This window comes from Gymnoscopelus braueri (genome assembly GCF_963280865.1).
Source record: "Gymnoscopelus braueri genome assembly, chromosome: 5".
NCBI classification, from domain to species: Eukaryota; Metazoa; Chordata; class Actinopteri; order Myctophiformes; family Myctophidae; genus Gymnoscopelus; species Gymnoscopelus braueri.
The window spans coordinates 47,473,935-47,501,118 of record NC_137606.1 but is presented as its reverse complement, the minus strand read 5'-3'; the positions used below and the strand labels follow the sequence as shown (position 1 = coordinate 47,501,118).

The 27,184-nt window shown below is 43.4% G+C and overlaps 1 protein-coding gene across 1 annotated transcript in view; it reads left to right on the top strand.

Moving 5' to 3' along the window:
* Window positions 1-377: 377 nt before the first annotated feature.
* The window catches only part of drd2a (dopamine receptor D2a), a 103,490-nt gene continuing 76,683 nt past the window's right edge, over window positions 378-27,184 (top strand). The window contains exon 1 of the mRNA XM_080428675.1: window positions 378-815. The gene's annotated coding sequence lies outside the window, so the exon portion shown is untranslated. The remainder of the gene's footprint in view (window positions 816-27,184) is intronic.

Below are 27,184 nucleotides of genomic sequence, written 5' to 3'. Positions count from 1 at the left end.
GCCCATAATTTGACAGTAGCCTAGGTTGTAGGTAGGCTATAAAGCAGTGGTGTACAGTAACTACAAATGTGAGTAGCTACTTCTTCCACCACTGCTATAAAGTACACACACACACACACACACGCACACACACGCACGCACGCACGCACGCACGCACACGCACACGCACACGCACACACACACACACACACACACACACACACACACACACACACACACACACACAGAGAGAGAGAGAGAGAGAGAGAGAGAGAGAGAGAGAGTCACACCCCCTGAACAAGGTTTAACCAGATAACTCCGCCTCTGTCTCTCCTCCGTTCCAAGCAACGTTTCCATCCTCAGTCACACGCACGGAGTGCGACTTCAGTATCCTCCAGTCAGAACGGAAACAGAGGTAACGGTCCATCCTCCGTGCGCGTCGTGCGTAAAGCTCCTCCAGACCAGGACTAGGCTACATCTTATGCCAGCGCTCCTCCTCCGACGCGCTTTAACAGCAGCTCCGCTAAACGACGCACAGACCAATTCAAAGGAATAATTTACCAGAAGTTTTCATCAAACACTAAAAAGAAAAAAATCTTGTTTTTTTTTCCGAAAGAAGGTTTTTGTAAACCGTGCGTGTTTGTGTGTTTGTGTGCGTGTCTTGCACCGCGCCTTGCTGCGCCTGTCGCGCAACATCGACTGAGTAATGTATGAAGTGTGAAACATGTGTATGAAACACACAGCAGACGGTGAAAGAAGCTGAATGTGGACGTTAAGGTTGGAATAACACTGGGTGCCTGCAACAGCAGATATACAGTCTAACTTATGGCGTGAAGGTAAGAAAGACACATTTTTTTCTTATTGTTTTAAATTATTATTATTATTTTAATTGTATTTGTCTGTCATTAAATGTTTTGATGAATTGCATACACAGGACCCCAATGGAAACAAGCCATAGTGCTTTATTGGGTTTAATCCTTTTAGCAGACCTTGTATTAAACTGTACTTTCTGTGCTTTTTTTTGCAAACTGTTAAAGTAAAGTATTCAATCAATCAATCAATCAATCAATCAATCAATCAATCAGACCGTCTGCTGCTGCTGATGATCCCAATTTATGCAAGATGCTCAGTCACACCAATACAGATTAGACATTTAAGGAATTGTGAGATTGTGCATAATGTAGGCTATTAGTCCTACATCCTACAGTGGTTTAAGTGAGATTGTGCATAAGGCTATTAGTCCTACAGTGGTTTAATTGCTTTTGCTATAACTTTAAAGGTGGAATAGGTTGCAGTTGTTATTCACCTTTGATCTGTTGGGGGGGGCTCTGTGCCATATAGCAATTTAAGCTGACTGAATCCACTATTTAATTTGGTTGTGTGAGTATATTTGTGCTTTATGTCTGTCTGTCTGTCTGTCTGTCTGTCTGTCTGTCTGTCTGTCTGTCTGTCTGTGTGCGTGTGTGTGTGTGTGAGAGAGAGAGAGAGAGAGAGAGAGAGAGAGAGAGAGAGAGAGAGAGAGAGAGAGAGAGAGAGAGAGAGAGAGAGAGAGAGAGAGAGAGAGAGAGAGAGAGAGAGAGAGAGAGAGAGAGTGTGTGTGTGTGTGTGTGTGTGTGTGTGTGTGTGTGTGTGTGTGTGTGTGTGTGTGTGTGTGTGTGTGTGTGTGTGTGTGTGTGTGTGTGTGTGTGTGTGTGTGTGTGTGTGTGTGAGAGAGAGAGAGAGAGAGAGAGAGAGAGAGAGAGAGAGAGAGAGAGAGAGAGAGAGAGAGAGAGTGTGTGTGAGTGTGCTGGTGCATCCACATGCTGATAATATGCAAGTGAAAGGGATTCATTTGATCTTTTTGTCTTGTTGAAATATAGACTGATTTGAATGGAAGTGTGATTGAATACAACATAATTAACTGTTCAGACAGGATAGGATATACCTCTCAAGTTATTACAGTGTCTTTTTGTTTTGTAATGTGAAATTGTATGTTTTGTATAAGCTCATTTTTTTCCTCTTTGCCATGTGCTGACTTAGCGGTGTTGTAGTTGTTGTCAGATAATATGCCTAATTTATAAACTACTCCATTGCACAAACTATTGAAAGTGAAGAACAGATGAGCTGAAATGCAGGGGTGGTGGTGGTGTATTATGTTTTTTGTGGTGCAATTTATAGCTGAAGATGAAAGATTGATGCAATTATTAGTTTATTTAAGAATTCATAATCATATGGACTGTTAGGCTATGTACAAAATACATGCTTGAATGACTATGACTGATTCCTTCCCTGCCTCTGTGAGAAAAATCAGACAAAAACATTGCAATGTGTGATTTTGCTCTGTCGCAGCAAAAGGAAAGCAGCACCATTTAATAAGGCTTTTATATACATGAATACATGGTAATCCCATCCCTACTGTATATTGCAGTGAATTAATTCCTTGTTAGCTGTTTTATACAGTATACAATCTACAGTAACAGTTCACCCCCCCTCCATCGGATATCTCTCTTTAAACGCTCTTTCTAAATGCCATGCAACACACAGCATCTGCCATCTGGTACATAATGATATTAACCGGTATACCACCTCACCACTTATCCACTTACACCTCAGGTGGGGAAAGCTTTCGCTGAAAAAACGCAGATCTGCAAGCTCACAACGTCGCGTTGTGAGCTTGTCGATCGGCTGTTTTCAGCGAAAGCTTTTCCCACAATAACAGAAAACAGAAAATACACCAGTATAGAGCCCTGAGGGACTCCGGTCAACCATATCATGGGGTTTAAGTGGTTACACCCTCTAGTCTTAGTGAAACGGACCCGGAGCTGCAACTGTACTTGGACCAGTTTTTCCCGTTTACGCCAAATCTCTTCGCCAAAAATAGCGATCCACAAGCTCCCAACGTGCCGCGCTGTGACGCGTTGGGGACCTCGTAGAGCTGCTATTTTTGGCGAATGTTCCCCCCCAGAACAGGGATGCAGAGGTTCAGCCTTTATATATACAGTACTTTGTCATAGGAAGAATAATGCAATGGCAGATCTGCAAGCTCAGAAAGCTTGCAGATCTGCCATCTCCGCTATTAAAAAAAGAGCCTCTAATGACATGGCCAAAATAGGGACATCCAGGTTGAGGGTGGTTAACACAGTTAATAATCTATTACTAATCAGTTCAGACAATGAACCAGCATACGTTTCTTTTTTTTAGCTGCATCAGTTGTGTGAGTGAGTTTCGCAGGAGATTATAGTGTCAACTGAAGCCCGGGCGGACCGGTGATGTATAAGGTGACAAACAAGCGTTGAACCAACAACACATTCAGCCATGCTCTCTCCGTTCTGTCGCATGTTGGCTGTGTGAAAAACTGTGTTCTAATCGAGGATCTAGACCTGCCTTGTGGTGTTAACCCATTCAATCTGGGGACGCGTCTCTGTCATTTTCGATTTCTTCAGCTATTCAAAAATAGCAGATATACAAGCTCACGCCGCGGCACCGAGTGCGTCAAAAAAACGTGAAAATCTTTGAATATATACTTTTTTAAAGCGAACATTTGTAGCTCAAATCTTTGCTTCTGGGGGTCCCTGGGACAACATATTTTACTAGTGTTCGCTTAAAAATATATATATTTATAGATTTTCGCGATTTTTCAAAAGAATAGCAGATCTACAAGCTCATAGCACGGCACTCTGTGCCGTGCTATGAGCTTGTATATCTGCTATTTTTTAATAGCCAAAGAAATCTAAAATGACAGAGATGCGTCCCCGGGATTGAATGGGTTAATACCAACTGTTTGTCACAGATGTTTTCAGTGAGTCAGAGCTCCTATCAATGTTCCACACATCCAGACTGTTTGCAGTGGACACTCTGGGGTATTTACAGCAGCGGTTCTCAAACATTTTCATGTCAAGGACCCCCAAATTTATACGACCCCCATTTAAAACATATTTTGTACCAGTTGTACCACAATTTAACTTGTGTTAAAACATTTCTCCAAATTATTCAAATTTCTTAAAGATCTACAAGTTCACAATCGCGATGCGTTGCGAATTTGTAGATCGGCTGTTTTTTTAATAGCCTTAGTATAAAATAGCCCTGGAACGCTCTCAGGGACCCCTGGGGGTCCTCTGTCTGCCCTACACAGTGCATTGCTTGCTGTGTGGGTATTAGTGAGAGGGTTTGGAGTGTGTCTTGGTAACTGGAAGAGGCCATATGCCAATGATGGTTTTGCTGGCCTCGTTTCCAAACACGCTCTATCTGCTCTGACAGAACCTGTGTCAGGTTGCCACGCTGGGGCAGGCATACTCCAGTGTGGGGCGGGCATAACCAGTATATAACTTGCTGTCAGGCAGGTAGGGACTTAATGCCAACTGTCTGTTCATGTGACTCCTCTCCGCTGGTGGTGGGGGATAGAGCAAGGCTCGGAGGCTAATTACAGTACAGTTAATTGTAGCTGTAAGTACTGTACCTCTTCTCAGAGTAGCTCTGTCATAGAACATAGAACAACAACAGATCGATGCAAAATGTTGCAAGCTTGTAGATTGTCTATCTTCTTTACTGTTGCACGACACTGTCATACGATAAAGTATAAATAAAATAGGGCATTCGTTTATGAAAGAAAAAAGACCAGAAAGAGCGAGTGCATTTTCCGGCAGCGGCTGCTGCCGCGGAACTGCCGCGGAACTGCCGGTGGAGGAGCGGCAACTGCCGGCAGTGACTGCCGGCGGTGGAGCGGCAGCTGCCGGCGGAGCAGCGGAACTGCCGCGGAACTGCCGGTGGAGGAGCGGCAGCAGCGGAACTGCCGCGGAACTGCCGGTGGAGGAGCGGCAGTCAACTTATTTTTTCCGCCGATAAAGTTTTGGACCATGACGGAGGCGCGCCGACTCAGTAGACCTTGAGGCCAAGGAGTCGCGCCCGAGCGCCTCCAGGCGCGAGTGCCCGCGACGACCGGCCGATGGTCTACTAGTCGACTAAGCGCCGTCCGAGTTATGTACCGATAGGCACAGAATCGTAAATAACATTGGTGGGGACTGCGTTACACAAACGCAGCACACTCCCAAAGCTGGCGCCGCCGGCAGCTCCGCGGCAGCAGCCGCTGCCGGAAAATGCACTCGCTGTCCCTCAAAAAGACAAAGAAAAAAACACGATGAAATATGAAGATTTCAGATACAGGTTTCTGCCTGACAGCAACGATATATTGTTGCCAGATCTCAACCCCTTCAGGAAGCTTGGTATTGGATTTCTTGACCATAATGCCAGCGATTTGATGGCTCCATTCTAGGTCTGATTGTAATGTTGACCTTATAATGATTATGTAATGTAGACCACGGGGGGGAATTCAGTTTTACTTAGCTGATGGCTGCTCAGGTGGTCATATTGAGCACTCGGGGTGGGGGGTGGGCAGTTATGCAGAGATTATGTATCCTGCTCATGGACACTTCAACACATTGCCGGGCTGGAAAATCGAACCTTGGATATTCTGTTTCCCAGGCAACATCTCTACCCATTCAGCTATGGCCGCCTTTGTATTAGGACTTCAAGCAGCTTCACAGTGTCACATGTAGCTGTGGGCCACACAGGTAAAGAGGGTTGGGGGAGGAGGATTTCTCATGAATGTCACGGTGAGGGTTTTGCACTTGGGTTAAGTGCCATTTGACAGCTGAGGTCCCAACAGTCAGGGTTGGCAAGGACAGCCTGCAGGGAGATGCTACTTAACCGCATAAGCCATAATACAGTATGATATGTTGTCGTACGAGTAGACGTTCATCGTTCCGCAGGGCTGTACAATTAACCGAACATAATATCGAAACCAACATTTAATTGGTTTTGAATTAATAGACTCCAACCTGCTTCCGGTCTCCTAAAAAGGCGGCCGCCTACTCCACGTAGATACGGGAATTAAACCGCAGATTTTCTTTCTTTTTTTGGTCTTGGGTCCTTTTAACCCATTAAAACCGGAAAAGCATCTATTAAAAAATAGCTAATATACAAGCTCACTGTGAGCTTGTACATCTGCTATTTTTGAATTTTGAATCTTGTTTTTTAATAATTTTTATTTTTTTAACACAAATCTTCTCTTCTCGGGGGCGTCGCTGGCACAACAAAAATCAGATGGGGGATCCACGGACAATTATTTATCATTTTGGGGGGTCCTTGACATGAAAAAGTTTGAGAACTACTGATTTAGAAGGCATTTGTCAAAGGCCTCAGGTCTTAATGGGTTAACTAATCACATTTTGTCTTCACTTCCTTTTCCTCTCCTCAGGCAGTATTTGTATTGGTCTTCCTTTGTGTGAGTTTCTAGCCTCCCCTCATGGCTATTTCTGTTGTCAACTCTCTATTCTGACTTTATTTGCTCAACTTATTTTCCCCTTGACCAAGTTTTGCTTGAGGATGTTCTACCTGCAGCCTGGATTTAATATGATAAACTGTGTTTGCCTGAACCTGTATATTGTCTGTGGAGAATGTCATAACACAAGGGCTATCCAAGCTCTACTTTGTGAACATGATTACATCTCTGCAATGTTAGAAACCAGAGGCTATATCCAATGCACTCACCATTTCCAAACCACACAATGTAACCGTAGCCCCAGAAAATCCCCCCAGCTACTGTTACAGTATCAGCTATTTCTTTGTTTTCCATTCTCTATTGAGCTACAGCCTTTATATTATAGATTTGTGGGGGTAGTGCTAATTCTTTTGTGTTCTGTACGGCCATAGTCTATTTTCTCAATATTTATTTGAGAAGGACCCAGGACCTACAGTAGCAGATTAGTTAAAACAAATTTCAAAGCTGAAGAATCCGCTTTAAAACTGCCATGAGAGTCTAAAATGTTTTTTGGCAGTTCCACAGATTCTATAGTGTTATAAGGGCTGATAAGTACTTTGTTTAGACAAAAACGAGCGAAGGTGATGGATGTGCTTCCAATTAAGCTTTTCCTGTTTGGAATGAAAACATATGCCCATGTGAAATATAAGTGGCTTACATTTTGAACAGTAACAAATGCATAAACAGTGCTTGTTCAAGAGGTTGTTGGCCAAATCTCAGGTGAAGTCAGCATATCAACAAACTACTAATTCTAGACCAAAATGTTTATCTCCAGCCGGTGGGATTCTTTCATGAAATGTAAACTCCCGTGCTCCTGTCATAATAATCATACAACCCTTGTTCCTGCTATACGGCTCTGTTTATGCTCCGTTGTAGCTTGATGCGTTGTTAGCTTTCAGATCCAAGGTTCTAGTTGTAAAAGAAACAGAGAGGGGGGGGGGGGGGGGGGCTCTTTACCACTTAAAGGGATACTTCACTTTAGGGCCGGGGACACATTTAAAAAAAATATTAAAAATAAATGAAAAAAGTTATGGAAAATTCATGGCCCCCTCACGCATTAGAGTGTCCTACTAATGTGTGAGGGGGCCATGAATTTTCCATAACTTTTTTCATTTATTTTTAATATTTTTTTTAAATGTGTCCCCGGCCCGAAAGTGAAGTATCCCTTTAAGCCCTATAGAGTTTATACAACAATAGCAAAATAGCCAATCTACTGTACAATTGAACGTGTTGTGAGCTTGTGATAAGCTTCCATTTATACATTTTGCACATTTTGCACGTGATATTATCAAATATACATATCAAACATGGCAGTCTATTCCCAAAAGGAAATGCATGTGTTTAAGTGGGTCTGACCATAAGCAGAGTTTCATCCCAGGTGAAACATATACCAGTGATAAGATAATGACCATCAAAATCAGTAGCCTTCGGAGCCAACAGTCCCTGAGCCACATGACCCCATAGGTCATGGGAACCTATCTCTTGTTTCTGTAGCGTGAGGCAGCTTGATATACAAGTACACCCCTTGGACAAGCACACTCTCTGGACATGACACCAGTATGTCACGGGACTTACCCCCAATCCAACCCTTGATGCTGAGTGCCTAGCAGGGAAGTATTGGATCCCAATATAGGATTTATAGTCTTTGACATGATTCGCCAGGGGTTTGAACCCTGACCTCCCAATCCCAGGGCGGACAATCTAACCACAAGGCCACTAAGCTACATCAAACATAGTGGCATAACCCCCCTCCCCCCAGCAAATCCAACCCAGAACATAGCTGAGCTGTGCGTGGGATTCATTTGGAGGTGAGGGGGGCCTTGTTGTGCTTTGACAGGTAAATCAGTTAATTGTATTGGACCTCTCTTTCCAAGCCGGCCTACAGTGTCTCTCTTAAACCCCCTTCCCCAGCACGTCCAGATGCATGCGCACTCTGGGGACTGTCAACAGAGAGCATAGAGGAGCCAATTAGGTCCAGGAGCCAATAGGAGATCCAGCATGATCTGGTTACGATGCTGCAGGTTATAGTTAATATTCCTGGGCATTGATATTTTTTTAGGTTCATGGGGCGGTCCGCCCATATACATTAATGATCATTAATGTATTAATGACCTCATCCACATGATCCAGTATACTTTTTGTATGGATACATAGTGTTGTACATTGCGGAGCAAGGAGGTGAATTCTAAAGTTTTAGTTTTTATTTTTGCTAAATCTTAACCACTTAAACCCTAGTTGACTGGGGACCCCCAGGGGGCTGTACTTGGTCCCTTCCCTCTACACCAAATGTCTTTGCTGAAATTAGCAGATCTACTCACAACGCAGCGCGTTATGAGCTTGGTTCATTTGTGAATTGTTTCCGGACAGAGTATGGTGTTGCAGGTGGAATGGAAGTCTACCTGGGAAAAGCAGAGGTGGGTGAAATACAGGCTTGTGTCTGAGGAAGCTGCCTGGAGGTTCACAGCTGTTTGGAACTGGCTACTCCTATTGATGTACAACCACTTGACCGGGGATTTGTCTCTCTGGTGTGTTTGTGCGCGTGCGTGCGTGCGTGCGTGTGTGCTATTATAGGAAGCCGCTCAATTTGGAGGAGGCGTTGTTTCCTTTCCCCATGATTGTTGTCTGCTGTGTTTGACAAGTATGCCAACATTATTGTATATAACAATGTTCTGCCTTATATGCACTTTGTAATTGGCTGTTTTCCCATTATCTGACTACACTGGCAGTGTTTGTTCTTTGTACAAGGCATTCTTGTACTTCTGTTTATGTGGACATAAATACATATTCCATGTATGTGTGTGTGTGTGTGTGTGTGTGTGTGTGTGTGTGTGTGTGTGTGTGTGTGTGTGTGTGTGTGTGTGTGTGTGTGTGTGTGTGTGTGTGTGTGTGCGTGTGTGTCTGGCCTGTTGAAGCCAGACAAAGGTTCAACAGAAGCATACAAAATGTATTGCTACGACTCCTGCTTCAGTATGTGTTTCTTAACACTTTTTTTTTATTTCTTTGAGGGTGCATGAGAAAAAAGGTACAAGCTCGCCAAGGTCTGTCCTGACTCCTTAGGAAATTAAATATATCAAGGTATAATCCGATTCACCTTTCTTTTGTGAGCTTTGTGAATTTGAAAATGGATAAAAAGCTGAACAGCTGTAGATACTGGAGCAGTGATTACAATCAGGTACAAAAGACTGCACCATCGCTGAACAGTACTTTGCCCTCAGCGTTTTCTATCACCATTCAACCACAGCAATATAGCCTATCGTCACTGTCGGGTGGAAACCATTTATGTACAAAATGTTTATTTTCAGCCTATGTAGAAAATAACCTGTTTTCCAATGAATGTAGTTATTATTTTGTCACAATCTCTTGTGAATACCATTCATTGGTTGAATATTTATAAAGCCCACAGACACATTTAACCACCTGGTGTCCCTATTTTGGACAGAATGTCATTATAGGCGAAAATTTTATAAATAAAAAAACATCACGTGGATGCACCTGGGACGTATCATCAGTGTTGTAGCCTGGGGTCCACGGGTGTTTCAGGTCTCGCAACATACACCCCCGCCCAGGTGACCAAGCCGGGGTTGATCAAGGGGCCCTCAGTCCGCTTCTCTGGAACTACTCTGCCGGGCCCGGGGAGGCTCTGGCACGTGGAGGGACTAGGCCTCCTATCCGGGCCCCTCCTTCGTCTCACCAGGTCCAGGACCTGAGCATTGCACCAGACTCCCTCCGCTCCAAACATTTCCCTCCGGCGTGATGGTGTCTTGGGCCGTGGTGGTACTGCAGGCTCCACTTGCGGCTTGCCTGAAAGGCCCTCCTTAAAGGCCTCACGTGGGTTTGTTGGGCTTCTTCCTCACAGAAGACACAGGCTGGGGCGCCAACCCATACTGCTCCCGGGTTTTTCAATCATTTAAAACAATCTTCACACATTGTGATCTTGTAGACTGGCTTCTTTTGCAGGACACTATCATACAACAAAGTATAAAATTGGGCATTCATTTATGAAAAATATAAAAAGTATGGAGATTCAAGGTTTCTGCCCGTATAGCTATTCTAGAGAGTGGTCTTATAATGTACAAGTTGTTCTGAGTTTTGTGCCATTAGGTACACAGTCTTTATCCATGTTTTCAAAACAAATCTCACTTAATTACCCTAATCTGTACTTCCGTCAAATCTTTTACCACTTCAATATGTGAAACCATATAAACCCAGTTACCTTGATAGCTCACAGGCAAAGCTCTTCTCAAATCTACATTCTCCTGCCTTGACAACCTTGCCTTGATATTTAAAATGCAAAGGCACATACGAACACTCCAAGCAACTGAAACGAGTGCATTGAGTCTCTACCTTCTGTTCAAAGCAGATGAGGCTCATCTTGAAGCATCGCACTTTGTCAGTCGCAGTCAACTTACACAGTCGTGCAGTGAAGTACAAACAAGGCTTTAAGACATCATAAGCACCTGTCCCTCTCTGCCCAGTGGAAAGGCTTCTCTGCTCCTTTGTACCTCAGACGCGAGCCGTCTAGAAGAGAGTCTGTCTGTCTGTCTGTCTGTCTGTCTGTCTGTCTGTCTGTCTGTCTGTCTGTCTGTCTGTCTGTCTGTCTGTCTGTCTGTCGGATAGGGTGATTAAAAAAGGTTATGTCTGTATCAGAAATGACTTGGTGGTTGGGAACCCCTGCTGTAGGTGACTGACGTCACAGGTTGGTTACATTAAATCCTAGATCAGCATCGGAGCATGGCATTCCCATGTGGATCCCCAGATCCACATGATTCAGTTTCCTTTCTTTTTTTCCTCAGATGAATTGTAGGATATACCCTTATCTGAACAAAACGGCCCAGCATGAAATGCTGTGTCTTATCAGTAAGAGGAAGTCTAGAGTCTGGTGATTTGAAAGAACCGAACCGTACCTCCTAAGCACCGCAGAGCTACACTGTAGACACACACACACACACACACACACACACACACACACACACACACACACACACACACACACACACACACACACACACACACACACACACACACACACACACACACACACAGGAGCAGCAGCACTCTCCTGAGAGGTGTGAGGTGTGGAAGTGCTTAAGACATTTTTAGGATACACTGTCGGAAACAAACCGCACTCCCCTGGAGTATACGCATGCACACACACACACGCACGCACGCACGCACGCACGCACGCACGCACGCACGCACGCACGCACGCACGCACGCACGCACGCACGCACGCACGCATGCATGCACACACAAACATACAAAACTGCTGACAAAACTGTCCTCACCATCGCTGTCTCTTATAGAGCTCAGACTTTATCCCAACAACAGGCCCTGGGTCACCAGGGAGCTGAATCACTGTCTCAACCAAAAGAATCTGGCATTTATAAAAGAAAAAATATGTCAGTGAACTGAAAAGATAACTGGTGTGAAAACCCAAGCTGGCTAAACTCCGTTACAAAAACATGGCGTGGCAGGGTCTCTCAGAAACCAGCCCAACAACAAACAACAATACTTTGTATACAAACATTGAGATTGTGCATGCTCACACAGGTGGCTTTCCAAACCAGTTACATTTCTTACAACTAAAGTCTAAAAACAATCTGCTTAGCAACGAAAAGCAAGCAAGGCAAAGTGATGGGTTCTTCTGCTTGTCTGTCCTCTGCTCCATTAAACACTGGACAGCCTTGCACCAAGGATCACAGCGTGCACACGCACTCACTCACTCACTCACTCACTCACTCACTCACTCACTCACTCACTCACTCACACACACACACACACACACACACACACACACACACACACACACACACACACACACACACACACACACACACACACACACACACACACACACACTTTCCAATTTGCACCCGCATTAATTTTCACAACCGTTTCATTCTGGTAGTGTTAGAGGCCCTCATTTATCAACGGAGCGTATAAACCGGTGTATATTTTTCCATATATTCGGCCGTACACCAACGTCGAAGTCACATTTATCAAAGGATCCTATACAGCCGATCCTAGCGTACATTGGGTCGTATAGCCTTGATAAATGTCACGGCTGAAACCGAGCGTCATTTAAATAACATGCCCTTAAATATTCTGGAAACATTCCGATTTTTCGACATGAAGAACCGAAAAGAAAGAGTTTCGCCGGCTCGCCTCGCCTCGCTGCCTGTCAAGTCACACACACACGCACACGCCCCTCTCTCTCTCTCTCTCTCTCTCTCTCTCTCTCTCTCTCTCTCTCTCTCTCTCTCTCTATCTCTCTCTCTCTCACACACACACACACACACACACACACACGCCCAACTGTGTCTTTCATGTAATCCGTAGCGGTATAATCTTTGTCACGTAGGCTTGTAGCCTACATGAATGACATATTATGATACCAATCACATTGCCATGAATGGAATGCGTTTGCATATTAATTTATTTACCCCATACCGAGCAGTGCGCGTTCAAGTTACACTAAAATAAAGCAGTCAGACTCGGGCAGCCGCTGCAGTGATTCCGTGCCGCCACGTTAATAAGAGATTGGAGCGTCGGGTTTATATCCTTAACCCAGCCAGGTTGTAGTCTTCATAACTCTCTATGACATAACTCCATACCATAGGACAAGCTACTGTAAGTTTGTACACCTCACTGTCCATGAAAAGATGTTCGGGAGTCCAGAAAATGCGCTCGCAGAAGCGCTCGTATATTTTGAAAATAGCAGATAGCAGGCAGCAGGCAATTGCCCGGATTGCCCGGACCTTCTGCCGGCCATGCCTGGTGACTCCACTGACAGTGAAGCGTTGGGGGTTCACCAGGAGGACAGTACTATACAGTTGTATGTAGAGACACCATGGTCCTCTGGTTCAACATATAGTGACTCTCAAGCCGTACTAATTAGTGAAGGCGTGGGACCACATCTGACCAAACGGCAACATTTGATGTGACGGTAGCCCCCGTTAAGGTGACGTGCGATTAGCATCCAAATAATTACACCGGCACTGGAATGTGTAAGTGCCGTTCTCAAACGCCAAGATGTAGAGAGGGTGACGACCCAGCTAAAAACCTGTGAAAACGACGGAGACGCGCCGTCTGAGCCATGAGAGGCACCGCCGAGCGAATCGCTGTGCCGAAAGTTGTGAAGTCTGCTTCGGTCGACTCTGCACCGTTCAAGATATGTCCCGATAGGGACAGAATCGTACCTCACATCTAGCCTGGTAAAGCCCCCCCCCCTCCGGAAAATCTCATTTCCATTTGATTTCAGTCTGGCATGAGAACCTGTGTGTGTTTTTGACTGTGGGCTGCAGTTGGGCGGGAGTAATACCGTTGACTGACAACCCCTTTAGCCAACAAGCAGTTCATTTTTACCACCTCCAGACCAATGTGACGCAACAGGACTTTTGAAAGGGCCATGCCCAAAATAGGTTGCCTTATTCGGATACATGCGTGTCACTGCCCGCCCCTGCCGGTTCTCTGAATTTGTATTTTTAAATAGGCTCTGTCATGATTAATTGACCACATATATGAAGTTAAACAAATAAATTCTATCTGAACGATATCTTAAAAGTAAATTCCGTATATCAAAAAAGAAGTTTGAGAGCGTTTTCAAGTTTTAAAACCGAAACTAAAAACACCGCACAGAAAACAATGGCGGCCCGTTCCATTTTTGTCGGCTGCACTCGGATCCATTCGGGTTCACTCGAACTCGCCACCTGATTGGCCAACTTTCGCTGTCAATCACAGAACGATGAGCTAGGAGGAGCACACACAAAAAGCCAAACAAGCCCTCATGCCAGACTCCTTCCTGAAATCAAATGGAAATGAGATTTTCCGGAGGGAGGGGCTTTACCAGGCTACCTCACATCCCCCCTAGTCAACATGTTGACGTTTGGTCAAATCCGTCCCAAGCCGTTACCCGTTTGCTGTCTTGAGAGTGAAAATGCGTTGTCTGGTTAGAGGAGAGCTCCTTTGAACTGAACATCAGCGAGACCATGGAGCTGTGTTGTGGCGGTAGCCAGGCTTCTGACACCCCCCACACCCTCTCTCTGGACTACTCAGGCTGGAGGGACAGCTGGTGGAACAGGTCTAGATCAACCACCATCTGTCCTTCACACAACATGCAGATGGGGTCTCCAAAAAAAAAACAACAGCTCATGTTTCTCTTGACTTTAATGTCAGAATACGTTTACTCGGTAACGATCAGAACAGAAAACGACAAAGTGCTGTTGCGCTCTCACTTTTTATTCTGTGTTAACACAGAGATGCAACAGTGATTGACAACGCTGTAGTGTGCATGCCAGGTGGCTAGGTGGCGCTGTGACTCGCTGCCAGATAGACCAGTCACGCAGGCGTAGAACCAGTTCCGTTCTACTTCCTATAACAGCTGTTTGTTTACACTTTACACAATATAATAGCATACGTGTTGTGAGAGCCATGAAGTCACACACGTTTTGCAGTTTCCCCGTATTGCATGTGCACATGGAGATGCGAGGCCTAGTGTTTTCAGTGATTGCCACTCTGGAAGGGGGTTTCACTTTGTTCCGTTTCAACCCCCGAAAATGCCAGTGTACCGGTCACTCAACGAATCAGTTCCTCGCTTTCTGGTACAATTTCTTCACCGAGAACTCTCAGACCTTTATAGTCAGTAAAAAGAAGGGCAGACTCCATAACCAAGGACCCTTCACACCTCCTTCACCCCTCCTTTCAGCTGCTCCCATCAGGGCTCCACTCCAGAGAGCACCTCTGGCCAAAAAGTAAACTCTCAAAAAACTCTTTCATTCCCAACTTGCAGCTATTTTAAACAAGGACGAATGGACTGTCAATATATATTTTTAATGCCGCTCTGCACCCCTGCTCTTATTCATAGAATGTTCACCTACTATATGACATGCCCAGTGTAGAATTCACGGAACAGATTCAAGACTCTCAGACTTTATTTGCCACATACTTATACGTGTATGAGCAGTGAAAAAAGAGAAAGGGGGTAAAGAAATGCAGTAGCCGTGAGAACCCCTCAGGAGGAATTAAATCTCTGAACGGGCTGAGGTTTAAGTGCTATAGGGAGACTGGGGACAAAAGTAACAGGGGGCAAAAGTAACACACTCAATAATTCTAAATAGAAATAAGCTAGGGGGTTGAGACTTCTTGTGCACATGCTCAGTAGGGTCCTCTTTGAAATGTAGAGGAGTGAAAGTTATAAATATCCAAAAATTCAAGTACAGATACTCAAAAAATGTGCTTGAGAATAATGTATGAGCAGGTGTGGTAATCAGCGCTCATACTGTATGTGTATGAGCAGCAAATCTGGGAAAAGGGGTAAAAAACAAGAAAACATGAATGAAAGGAGTTTGATATATCCGTGGCCAAATATTTGGGGGTCCTTGGCACGAAGAAGTTTGAGAACTACTGGTGTAGAATAGATGATGTGCGGTCCATTCATTGTGTCTCACTGGTTCCACATGAGAGCAGCTCCAGCAGATGGTGTCTCACCCACACCAGGGGGAAAGACATGATATTTACTCATGTAGCTCCATCGCAGCCTCTGTGCGTTCGGTTTTGGCTTTGCACATACTATATTTTGGTATTGCTGCTGTTTTGGACAGGCCTCTCTTGAAAAATGTATCTTGTATAACAACAGGATTTACCTGTAAAAAGACCTTGTTATGGAAATTCAAATAATTTATTTCTAAAAAACAACCGTCGCATCTGGAAAAAACAGACACCTATGCCAGGATGCTATTCATAGATTTCAGCTCTGCTTTCAATACCATCATACCACAGCAGCTGGTGGAGAAGCTGAGGGTGTTGTATGTGGATACTGGCACCTGTAATTGGATCCTGGACTTCCTGACACAGAGGAGACAAACTGTCAAAGTCGGCAACAACACATCAAAACCTGTTGAAGTGAACACAGGATCTCCTCAGGGCAGTTTGGTGCAAAACGCACAATCTCGCCCTCAATACAGAAAAAAAAAGGAAATGATTGTCGACTTCAGGACGAGGATCAGGCCAAAACACCATCCAATGACCAGCGATGACTCAGATGTGGAGAGGGTAACAAGTACAACATTCCTGGGAGTACTGCTGACAGACAACCTGGCCCCGAGACGCAACACCACTGCCATCACAAAGAGGGCCCAACAGCGTCTCCCCTCTGTCTATGTCGTTGTATGGTATTGTTGTTTATTATGTGTTGTTTTTATTTATTTAATTTTCTTTTATTTGTATGATGTTTTTATATGTATGCTCTATGGACCCTCTGTGTGTCTGGAATAAAGTTTGAATTGACCTTCCCATTCCAGCCCTGACAATGTTTTACAGGGGTACCATCGAGAGCATTCTCACCTGTTTCACCTCCTGGTACGGTAACAGCACAGCTGAGGAGAGAAAACAACTGAACAGGACTGTGAGAACAGCCGAAAAGATCACTGGTACCTCGCTGCCATCCCTGGCAGACATATACCAACAACGATGCATGAGGAGAGCAACTAACATCATCAAGGACACCACCCACCCCTCTCACAGCCTGATCTCCCTTCTGCCGTCTGGGAAACGGTACAGGAGCATCAGTGCCAGGACGGAAAGGATGCGGAACAGTTTCTTTCCCCAGGCAATCAGACTTTTGAACCCATCTCCCTAGTAGATAGTATATGAACTTGGGGAGGTATGCATTACTATGCATTAGAATAGATGAGATGAACTCTACGGATCAGTTTTGATACTGTTTTTATCTGGGTTTGCTTTTTTTTAATGACATGAATTCTTCTAGTTTTTAGGATTTATTTATTCAGGTCGAAAAAATATTTTTCTGCACTATTTGTTTTATTCTTTAATACATTTCTGCTGTCTCTAACTAGGAGCAATATATATGTTCTGTTCTAAAATGTATGAATAATAAATAAATAATGAATACATTTGTATGAATAAAATGTAATTTTGTCCAATCTGTTTGGTAGAGTAAGTTAATGCAATATAACAATTATTACTACATTCAATTGGGGTGGTTGCATTTTGTAACCCTGCTCTTCTATTGGGACATTTAGATTTGTGTCAAAGGTCATGTCTCACCTAGACACAGGAGCTGACAATTTTGACCTGATGGTCAAGATTCTATTTATCCCCTGAGCAAGCAGGCAGGCTCTATTAGCTCAATGGTAAAACATGCTGCGCATCAGGTCCTTCGCAGGAAACCAGGTTCAAATCCGGGGTAGAAAGAGCACATAGTGCAGCTTTAAGTAAAATATTTCACTATAAAATGTGAAGTTAGTACTTCTGTGGCCTACTGGCAGTGTGCAAAAGAAATGTGGCGCTGATCAGTCCAGCCGGTTTGCGAGATTAGCTCCGGACACACAGACACACTGTCTGTGTGTCTGTGACAGACTCTGTTCAGACAGACCCTGTTCTAAATGGCTCGCCTCTGAGGAGCCACCGAGGAGCCACAGTGTTCAAACAATTACAAGGTTAAAATGAGATTATGTGAGGTGGGGCGTTTGATTCGAGCTTGAAGGGCTGTCGTTTCTATTTTTTACAGCTATAGTCTCTTGGCTGTCAAGTGGCCAATATATCCAAAGTAATGCTGAGGTGCGGTGATATACTGTATAAAACAGCTTATCAGTGCTAGAAGCTTCTCTGACATTTTACCAAAAGGGCCTTGGAGTGTTTTGTTTGATGAGCTGAGCCAGCGTGGATTCCACATGCTTGTGTGTGTAAAATGACCTTTTCGTCTGAGCTATGATAAGTAATTGTCCAATTAGATGCTTTCAGTCGTTTATCTCTGAAAATGGGAAAAGCGCGGTATGGACCATGACAGTATAATTGGCCGGCAGATCTATATCTCGGAATACTGGGCGGTAAGGCGTGTGGCTCCTCTATCAAATGATTCATTTTTATCCTCTTCTAGATTCTAGAGTTCTATTATCTCCCATTTGTTTCAACTTTCATTATGATTCATTGCTGGCATTACAAAACTGCTGTGTAAACCTGTAGTTCGCACAACACACTGCATACTCAGCATTGTAGATTAAAGCCTGGAATGGGTTTTTAATCCAGACAAAACGGGGCCATTTCATCATGAGCATTGTTGTAAACTTAACCCATTAAGACCTGAGGCCGATTCTAAAAATATATTCTAAACAGTTTCCTGAAAAATGTACGTTGCTACTGTATCTCAGTGGTGCTCAAACTTTTTCATGTCAAGGACCCCCAAAATTATTATGTATTTGGCCGCAGACCCCCCCCCCCCCCCCCCACCCCACCCCTCATCTCGATTTTTTTTCCAAGTATTCCCCAAAAGCAAAGATTTTAATTAAAAATGTTAGCTTAAAACATAATAATAATACAGTATATATAGCAGATCTACAAGCTCATAGTGCGGCACAAAGTGACGCACTATAAGATTGTATCTGCTATTTTTGAATAGCCACGGTATAAAATAATGGTTAAAGTGGTTATTCCCCCCCCCCCCCGGACCCCACTTTGAGAACCATGTGCTATGCAATATCTGAAATGACACAGATGCTTTCAAATGACACAGATGCTTTCCCGGTTTTGGATGGATGTTAAGGATTAACAGGCCTTCAAACACATCCTTGAAATATCTAAGCATATCTGTGAAAATCACAAAGTAATAGGATAGTCACAACCTCAGTTTAAACATTTGATGTGAAGCACTGAAAGTGTAGCCTGGTAAACCCTCCCTCCGGAAATCTCAATTCTATTTGATTCCAGGAGTGAGTCTGGGCTGATCGCCCATTCTGCAATATTGGCTGTGGGCTGGAGTTGGGCGGGAGTAATACCGTTGACTGACAACCCCTTCAGCCAATGATAATTTTCCCCCTTCAGCCAATCAGCAGTTCACCAGTCTAATGTGACGCAATGGGACTTTTGAGACGGCCATTGCCCAAAATGGGTTGCCTTAGTCGGATACATGGGTGTCACTGCCTGCCCCTACCGGTTCTCTAAATTTGTATTTTTAAATAGGCTTTGTCATGATTAATTGACCACATATATGAAGTTAAACAACTACATTCTATCCAAACGATATCTTATAAGTAAATTCCGTGCCTCAAAATAGAAGTTAGAGAGCTTTTTGAAGTAAAAAAATTGCGGAGATTATAGCGCACAAGAAAAAGATGGCTGCCGTTCGTGTTTTGGGCTCACTCGAACTCGCCACCTGATTGGCCAACGTAAGCTGTCAATCACAGAACAATGAGCGACGACGCTGATAGGCGCGGCCGTTTGGCATACAGGACCCATACACAGCCAATATTGCAGAAAGGCGGTTCATGCCAGACTCACTCCTGAAATCAAATAGAAATGAGATTTCCGGAGGGAGGGTTTACCAGGCTACTGAAAGTGAGCTTTGCATTTTAATTGACTTCAAGTGAAGATATTTGATCAGCAAAACTGAGACAGTTATTGGAGAAATCAAAGAAAGTGCCTACAGTGGCAACGTATTAATTGATAGATTGATACAAAATCAATTAAAATATTAAACCAACAAACATCATGAAATGAAACATGGATGCTACACGACACTGAAAACAAAGCATTGTGTATATCAAATCTTAAGAAAATAAACACAATTTCACTGTAGCCTATTAAATTAACAGGCTCACATGAAAAATCTAAGGGGATTAAAATTAAAAAAGTGTAAAAGTAGCAGATGGACAAGCTCAGAATGAGCTTGTAGATCTGCTACTTTTGCTTTTGTGTGACGCTGTAGTGTGATCAAGCAGGGCGTTAATTTACGAAAAAACACAGGAAAAAGTTAAAATAGGAGATCAGAGGTTTATGCCCGACAGCAACGATAAGACTAGATTAGGCTATTTTCAGATGTGTGTGGGAAAACTCATTTGAGCCAGTCCATTACAGGTGCCAGTTTGACCACTTTTCACCTATAATGACGTGTCCAAAATAGGGAGGCCAGGCTGAAATGTCCTGTCCTGTGTGTCAGCCTGAATAATTCAACTGCAGCTCATTATGTGAGGAATGGATTAACAATGGATCTACAAGTGAGAAAACCACATAGTGAGTAGGTTACTCAGTCACACGCAAGCATGCACACATGTGACATGCATGCACAGTTGCACAGTTGCACACACACACACACACACACACACACACACACACACACACACACACACACACACACACACACACACACACACACACACACACACACACACACACACACACACACACACACACACACACACACACACAAACACACGCTCGCATGCACTCACACAAGGAATGTCACACCTCATCCCAACTGTCAGCAAGCGTGCGATCAGGCAACGAAATCACATGACAAACGTACACACAAATGCGCTCGCACACACAGATACACACACGTGCACGCACGCATGCACACATGCACGCACACACACACGCACGCACGCACGCACGCACGCACGCACGCACACACACAAGCGCACACACACACACACACACACACACACACACACACACACACACACACACACACACACACACACACACACACACACACACACACACACACACAATCTCCTACAGATATTTTTCCTCCATACGCATGCATGCACATACACAGTATTCATTGACAAGTCTCCCTTAAATATGAGTCTCCTTCAGTAAAAACAACCACTATATACTGTTCGACTGTTTGAACCATCCTGAATTATAGATATGAAGTAATGAGGGTTTCACTGCACTGTTTGATGATGGTTGTTTACACTGAAATAGGCTATACATTTGAAGTAACGAGGGTCTCACTATTCAGTTTGATGATGGTTGTTTATGCTGAAATAGGCTATACATATGAAGTAATGAGGGTCTCACTATATCGTGAACACATCTTCAAATAAAAATATGAAATATCAGTATGCCAGGAACAAAGTAGGGTGCAGTTAGAGAAGCTAACATTCAATTTCCTTCACTCTTAAGAAGACTTCAATCAAAATAGCTGTATTCCTGGAATGGGGGCAAACAAAGAAGGGTGCAGATCTCGACCAATAAAAATGTATTGGAGAATGAACACAGCCGTGAAACCTCGCTCAAATAGAGACACTGGGAGCGAATATTTGAGGGGTGGACGACGTCGCTGCACAGCGCAATGTGGCTCGTGTAGTCTCTGTTGAGCCAGACTGTTGACTCACACAATTTTGAAATGCTTCTGTCATACAGTCCCTGTAAAGGAAGCGCTGAAAAAGAGCCGGAGTAAAGGTTGTTGTCCCGTTTCCATCCCCGCTTCCGTTTTGTTCGCGCAAATCTAATTGTACCAATGTAAATCTAAATAATCAAAGCCTATATATATCTTATCAGAAATGGAAATTCTAAAACACATTTGAAAGATAATTTTAAATGTAGTTTGTTAACAAGAAATGACAAACAGATGACAGCTTCCTTCCTTGGTTTTCAGGGGGTGTAGTTCCAGACTCTCTAAAGCGTTCGGAGATTGGGAAATAGTTGTCTGGCTACACTCGTGGTATGTCAGGACAGTCACTATGACTTTTCATGGCTCGCAATGAGGATGGGGATGAGAATGGGGTGTAATTATTATATACAGAACATATCTGTGACTTGTACAATGACAATTGGGGGGGTCATCTTTTCTCCAGTGTGTAAAGGTAACCCAATACCTGCTTCACTGACTTACATCCGTCTTACAACCATCCTTACTGTATCTTGCTTGTTTATAGTAACATCATGTCTGCAGCCTGTAGATGATGATACATGTATCATCTATGTCTGTGGATAGATGATAAATCCATTACAGCAGCTCATGTACCACACAACAATGTTAGTAGTCAGGAGGAGTCACCAACAAACTGCCAGCAAGTCAGACACTCGCACGCACGCACGCACCATAATTTCTGCCCAAATCAGTTTAATCAATCTATTTTATACTTCGTCTGTTCAAAAAATAGCAGCTGTCCAAGCTCACAACGCATTGCATTGCAATGTGCTATTTTTGAAAAAAATGGAAACATCTGGAATCATTTTGACATCTTCCTTATGGGGCTTCCTGGCACAAATTATTTTCAGATGGGGGTCCGTACACGACCAAATACATATCAATCTGGGGGTCCTTGAGATGAAAAATGTTTGAGAACCACTGCTTTAAGACCCCTACACACGATATGACCCGATTTGGCAGTCGGGGAGCTTTTTTCGTGTTCGCCGACAAAACCACCGATCTCAGTCAAGATCGTCCGTTTCTCGGCGTGGTGTTGCTCACGTGGTGTGTAAGGTACTCCGAGAAGATCCACCCCGATAAAGTGCGGCCAGCAAGACGTTCCCCACAAGTTTGAGATTTCTAGCATGTTTGATATTTGGGTCTGTCGGCCCCGAGGAGAGCCGCGCTACAGCCAATGAGAGCCTGCATAGAACCGCAATATTACCGTCCAGACAGTCCTGTAGGCTATTAAGTTAAACATTATAAAACAGATTGAGAGAGTGAGCGAGCCTGCTCTAGGATGGGGCTGTTCATTTGAGAGGAATTGCTCAGACAGAGAGAGAGAGCTGTGTGTGTGTGTGTGTGTGTGTGTGTGTGTGTGTGTGTGTGTGTGTGTGTGTGTGTGTGTGTGTGTGTGTGTGTGTGTGTGTGCGAGAGAAATAAGCAACCAGGTGTATGAAAACAAGCCCAACAAAAGCGACTAGGCCGCATGGGCACTTTAAACCTACAGTATATACAAATAAAATAGCCAATCTACAAGCTCACAACCGGTCACAGCTATTTTCAAAGAAAAAAACAACATTAGGAAACAAGGCCAAATAAGCAACTACACTTTAGAAATAAACAAAAAAAACGCAACCACCAATACTTTTTACAAGCAACTCGCTTATAATAAGCGTGTTGCGGACACGGCAACACTGCTTCTGATCTGAATTGCATCGTGGTTGGCTTTTTCAAACGTTTTTTTCAGAGAGAGAGAGAGAGAGAGAGAGAGAGAGAGAGAGAGAGAGAGACATACAGAGAAATAAATAATTATTTAATGTCAATCATTAGCGTCCTGTCTCGGTATTGCGCATACAGTATATCACAGGAGCCTTTCATGTTTTCATGAGACGTTAAAAGACGATAAAAACAAATGTATGTATTTGGTCGGGATCACATCGTGGTGAAATATCATGCAATGAGTGAACCCCTGTCGCCGATCAATCAATCGTGCGAGAACCACAACGATATATATAGCGCGATTTCAAGAGAGAGACTCGGGCAGTGTGAAGTGCTTAACGATCTGTTTACTCGCCGACCACTTCAAATATCGGGCAGTGTGTAAGGGGCCATTACTGTACTTGGGAGTGGAATTGCAATTTCAATTCATGCATTTAATACACCAACCATAAACCCCTCTTCAGCCAATTAGGATAAGCTAAATTGATGCCACACAGCAGTATGCAGTTGTTGTGTTCAGCAGAGCTCACACTGGGAGGGATTCTATTTTATTTCCTGGAACGTCCAATACATAATAATAAACTTGCCAGACAGTTAATTAAGGCAAATGTTGCCAAAGAATACATTAACAGTATGGTGCTGATATTCTAATGGATCGATGTTTGGAGGATTAATACCGCCTACCTGTGTGTGTGTGTGTGTGTGTGTGTGTGTGTGTGTGTGTGTGTGTGTGTGTGTGTGTGTGTGTGTGTGTGTGTGTGTGTGTGTGTGTGTGTGTGTGTGTGTGTGTGTGTGTGTGCGTGTGTGCGCGCGTATGTGCGTGCATGCATGTTTTCACCTTTTCACACAGTTTCCATTAGGACTGGCATTTACAGTATGTGTTGAAATGGTCTGGTACAGCATGTTCCTCTTTAGACAGATAATAGTTACAAAAGGCAGGGGGTTTTAAATTGATGAATATTTTGTGTTCCGGTCCTCCTTGTTCCCTGTGTTCCTGTTATTGTGCAAACTGTCTCTATAATGACATTTGTTGTATATGGTCCACTTGAACCACTTGATTGATTGATGAATACTTTATTAAAACATTTGTTAGCAGTACATGTAGTACAGTCACAAGTTACTGTATGCTAAAAGGATGACACAAAAAAACATAGGGGGCTCGTTTCCATTGTGGTACATTGTACTCAATTCATCAGTAAGACATACAATACCCATCGGTAAATGCTACAGTAGCAGCAAAATATATATTCACAGAAAAAGGAGGGTTGGGGGGGGGTAGTGCGGCGCCTGGGCGAAATCGTATTACAAGATTATGTTAGGCATGGAAATATATTGTTATATGTATGGAAGATAGGAAGGATATATAAATGTTTCGACCCCTCCAAACTGTTATCTCTTATCTCTCTGGGGGGCCTTCAAGTCTTAATTATGGCGGTCAGATCCCCCCTTACCCCCTGCAGTTTGAACCGTTTGTACCACTATAGTATTAGCATTTTGTTCTTAGCTGATAACGCAGTTCAGCAGACTGGCACAGCATGCACATGCATCGCATAATTATGAACTATTAATAGATGTAAAAATAGGCATACTGTATGGTTGGACAATGTCGGGTCTCTGCTCTACATGTAAATTGTCTTGTGATTTGACACTTTAATAAAATGTAATTGAATTGAATATTGTAAGTATAATGTACAATCCATCACCAGTAATATGAATGGATATATTATGCAGGCCATCAACAGTGGATATGATTTGAGTCTGATATACGGTGTCAGCCAGCTACACAGTGGCTGACAGTGGCACTCGCCCATGATTGGCGGTCAGAACAAATTGACTGACTTGAATGACTATTAGTGACAGTATATGGTCTGAAATAGAAACCAACACAAACACACATGTTCACAATCATAGCAAAGCAACACTGTACAAAACTGTAACAAATTAACACATAGTACAAACAATGACACAAAACTGAACTAACTCCAAAACAGAAGCACGAAATCCACAACATTAAGTACTTACTTATCAGGAATGACACACACTGCACAGAGGTTCTTTACTGGAGGAAAACTAAACTAACAATGACACACTGGGGGACATGGACCTGAAAACAATAAATTATGATTGCCGTGGGCGGGCCTCAATATCAATCTGTCCTGCCTGTTAATGCTGTAAACAGTCTCTAAACAGTCATCTGATGTGCAGTGGTGGAAAAAGTACTTAAGCAAAAGTAGCTATACCAAATTATAAAAATACTCTGTTACAAGTAAAAGGCCTGTGTTCAAAATGTTACTTGAGTAAAAGTACAAAAGTATTGGCACCAAAATATACTTAAAGTACCAAATGTAAAAGTACTAAAATGTTTGAAAATAGCAGATCTACAAGCTCACAACGCATCGCGATGCGACGCGTGGTGAACTTGTAGATCGGCTATTTTCAAATAGCCTATGTATAAAACTAGACTCGCCCCTATCCGCTGCACGGGGCTTTGTGTTTGTTGGTCCCTCCGTGTCCCTCTCTCTGTGTCCGTGTCGCTGCAGCACAGGGTGGCCAGTACAGTAGAGATGGGATTTATGGCTCTTTTAAGGGAGGCGGATCTTGGGGATCCGTTCCTTTCAAAGAGGCGTTGTGAAGACTGGCTCATTTATGGCTCAGGTGTATATTATAGATACGTAAAAATATATATAAATATGTATGTATTCATATGTCATAATAGTATGTATATTTGTATTGTAGATATAATGTATTATGTGACTGTAAATATGTGTTATTATGTACAGTACTATAATACAGCATATGACATTATAAGATAGATAGATATTATAAGGTAGAATATTATGATATATAACATTGTATTGCAATAATTATTTTAATATGTAATTGATATATATATATATATAATAATATATAACATATATATGTAGAAGATATACTGTATAAACATGGCCCTAACCTCTAGTAATATACATAATAATACATATGATTATAGTATATAATGTTATGATATATAACATTGTATTGCAATAATTATTGTGTGACATCGTGGCTAATGGTGGCGAGCCAATAGATTAGCATTGTTGTTATTATTATGACTGCCCCCTAGCCGCGCACGGGGCTCTAGTGAGGGCCCGCTTATTTTGGGGTTACAAAATCATGGGATAATTTTGTATATATTTTTTTAAACCAGGGGGTCGTCCCGCGGACCCCCTTGGAGTCTTGGGACCCCCGCGAAACATCGTGGACCCCTTCGGACCCCCGCGAAACATCACGGACCCCTTGGGAGTCCCTGGAGACCCTTGGGGGTCCCTGGAGACCTACAGACATGGCGAAGGAAAACGGAAAACTGTAAAGCCACAGCCACGCATGCAAGAGGTTGCACATGAACTCTGCAGCCGCACTGAGGCACTCCAACACAAACACTCTGACATTAAGCTTCACACAACAAACATCAGCACCACACTGCTGTTTGTCCAAAACACACAATATCTCCTATATGTGTCCTATCTCCTACCAATGTGTTCATTTATCAACAGCCGTACAGACTCCATTTGACACATTTTACCTCATTTATCCAGCTCTCAATGACTCTCCCCTAAATCCACTCCAGGGTTTGAAAATACCCACTTCACAAACGGGTGCCGTGCATCACCGTTCCAATGACCAAAACTCCACTTCGGGATTTTGCAAAGACCCACAAAAGCATTCAGTAGTCCGTATGTGTGTGTGTGTGTGTGTGTGCATGTACAGTATGGTGCGTGTTGCGACGCATTTTTAGCTTGTAGATCTGCTATTTTCAAATGGCTGAAATGTATATAGGACTGAAGTGGTTAATATATGTTTTGAAATAATAATCAAAATCTACAAAGTAGATATTGTATCCCTGTTATACATTAGTATAATGTACACGTTCATTGCAACAGCGGTGTACCTCTCTCTCTCTCTCTCTGTCTTTCTCTCTCTCTCTATGTCTCTCTATGTCTGGCGCCGTGTCTCTCTCTGGAGGGAGCATGGTCGAGTGACCATCAGTTTGT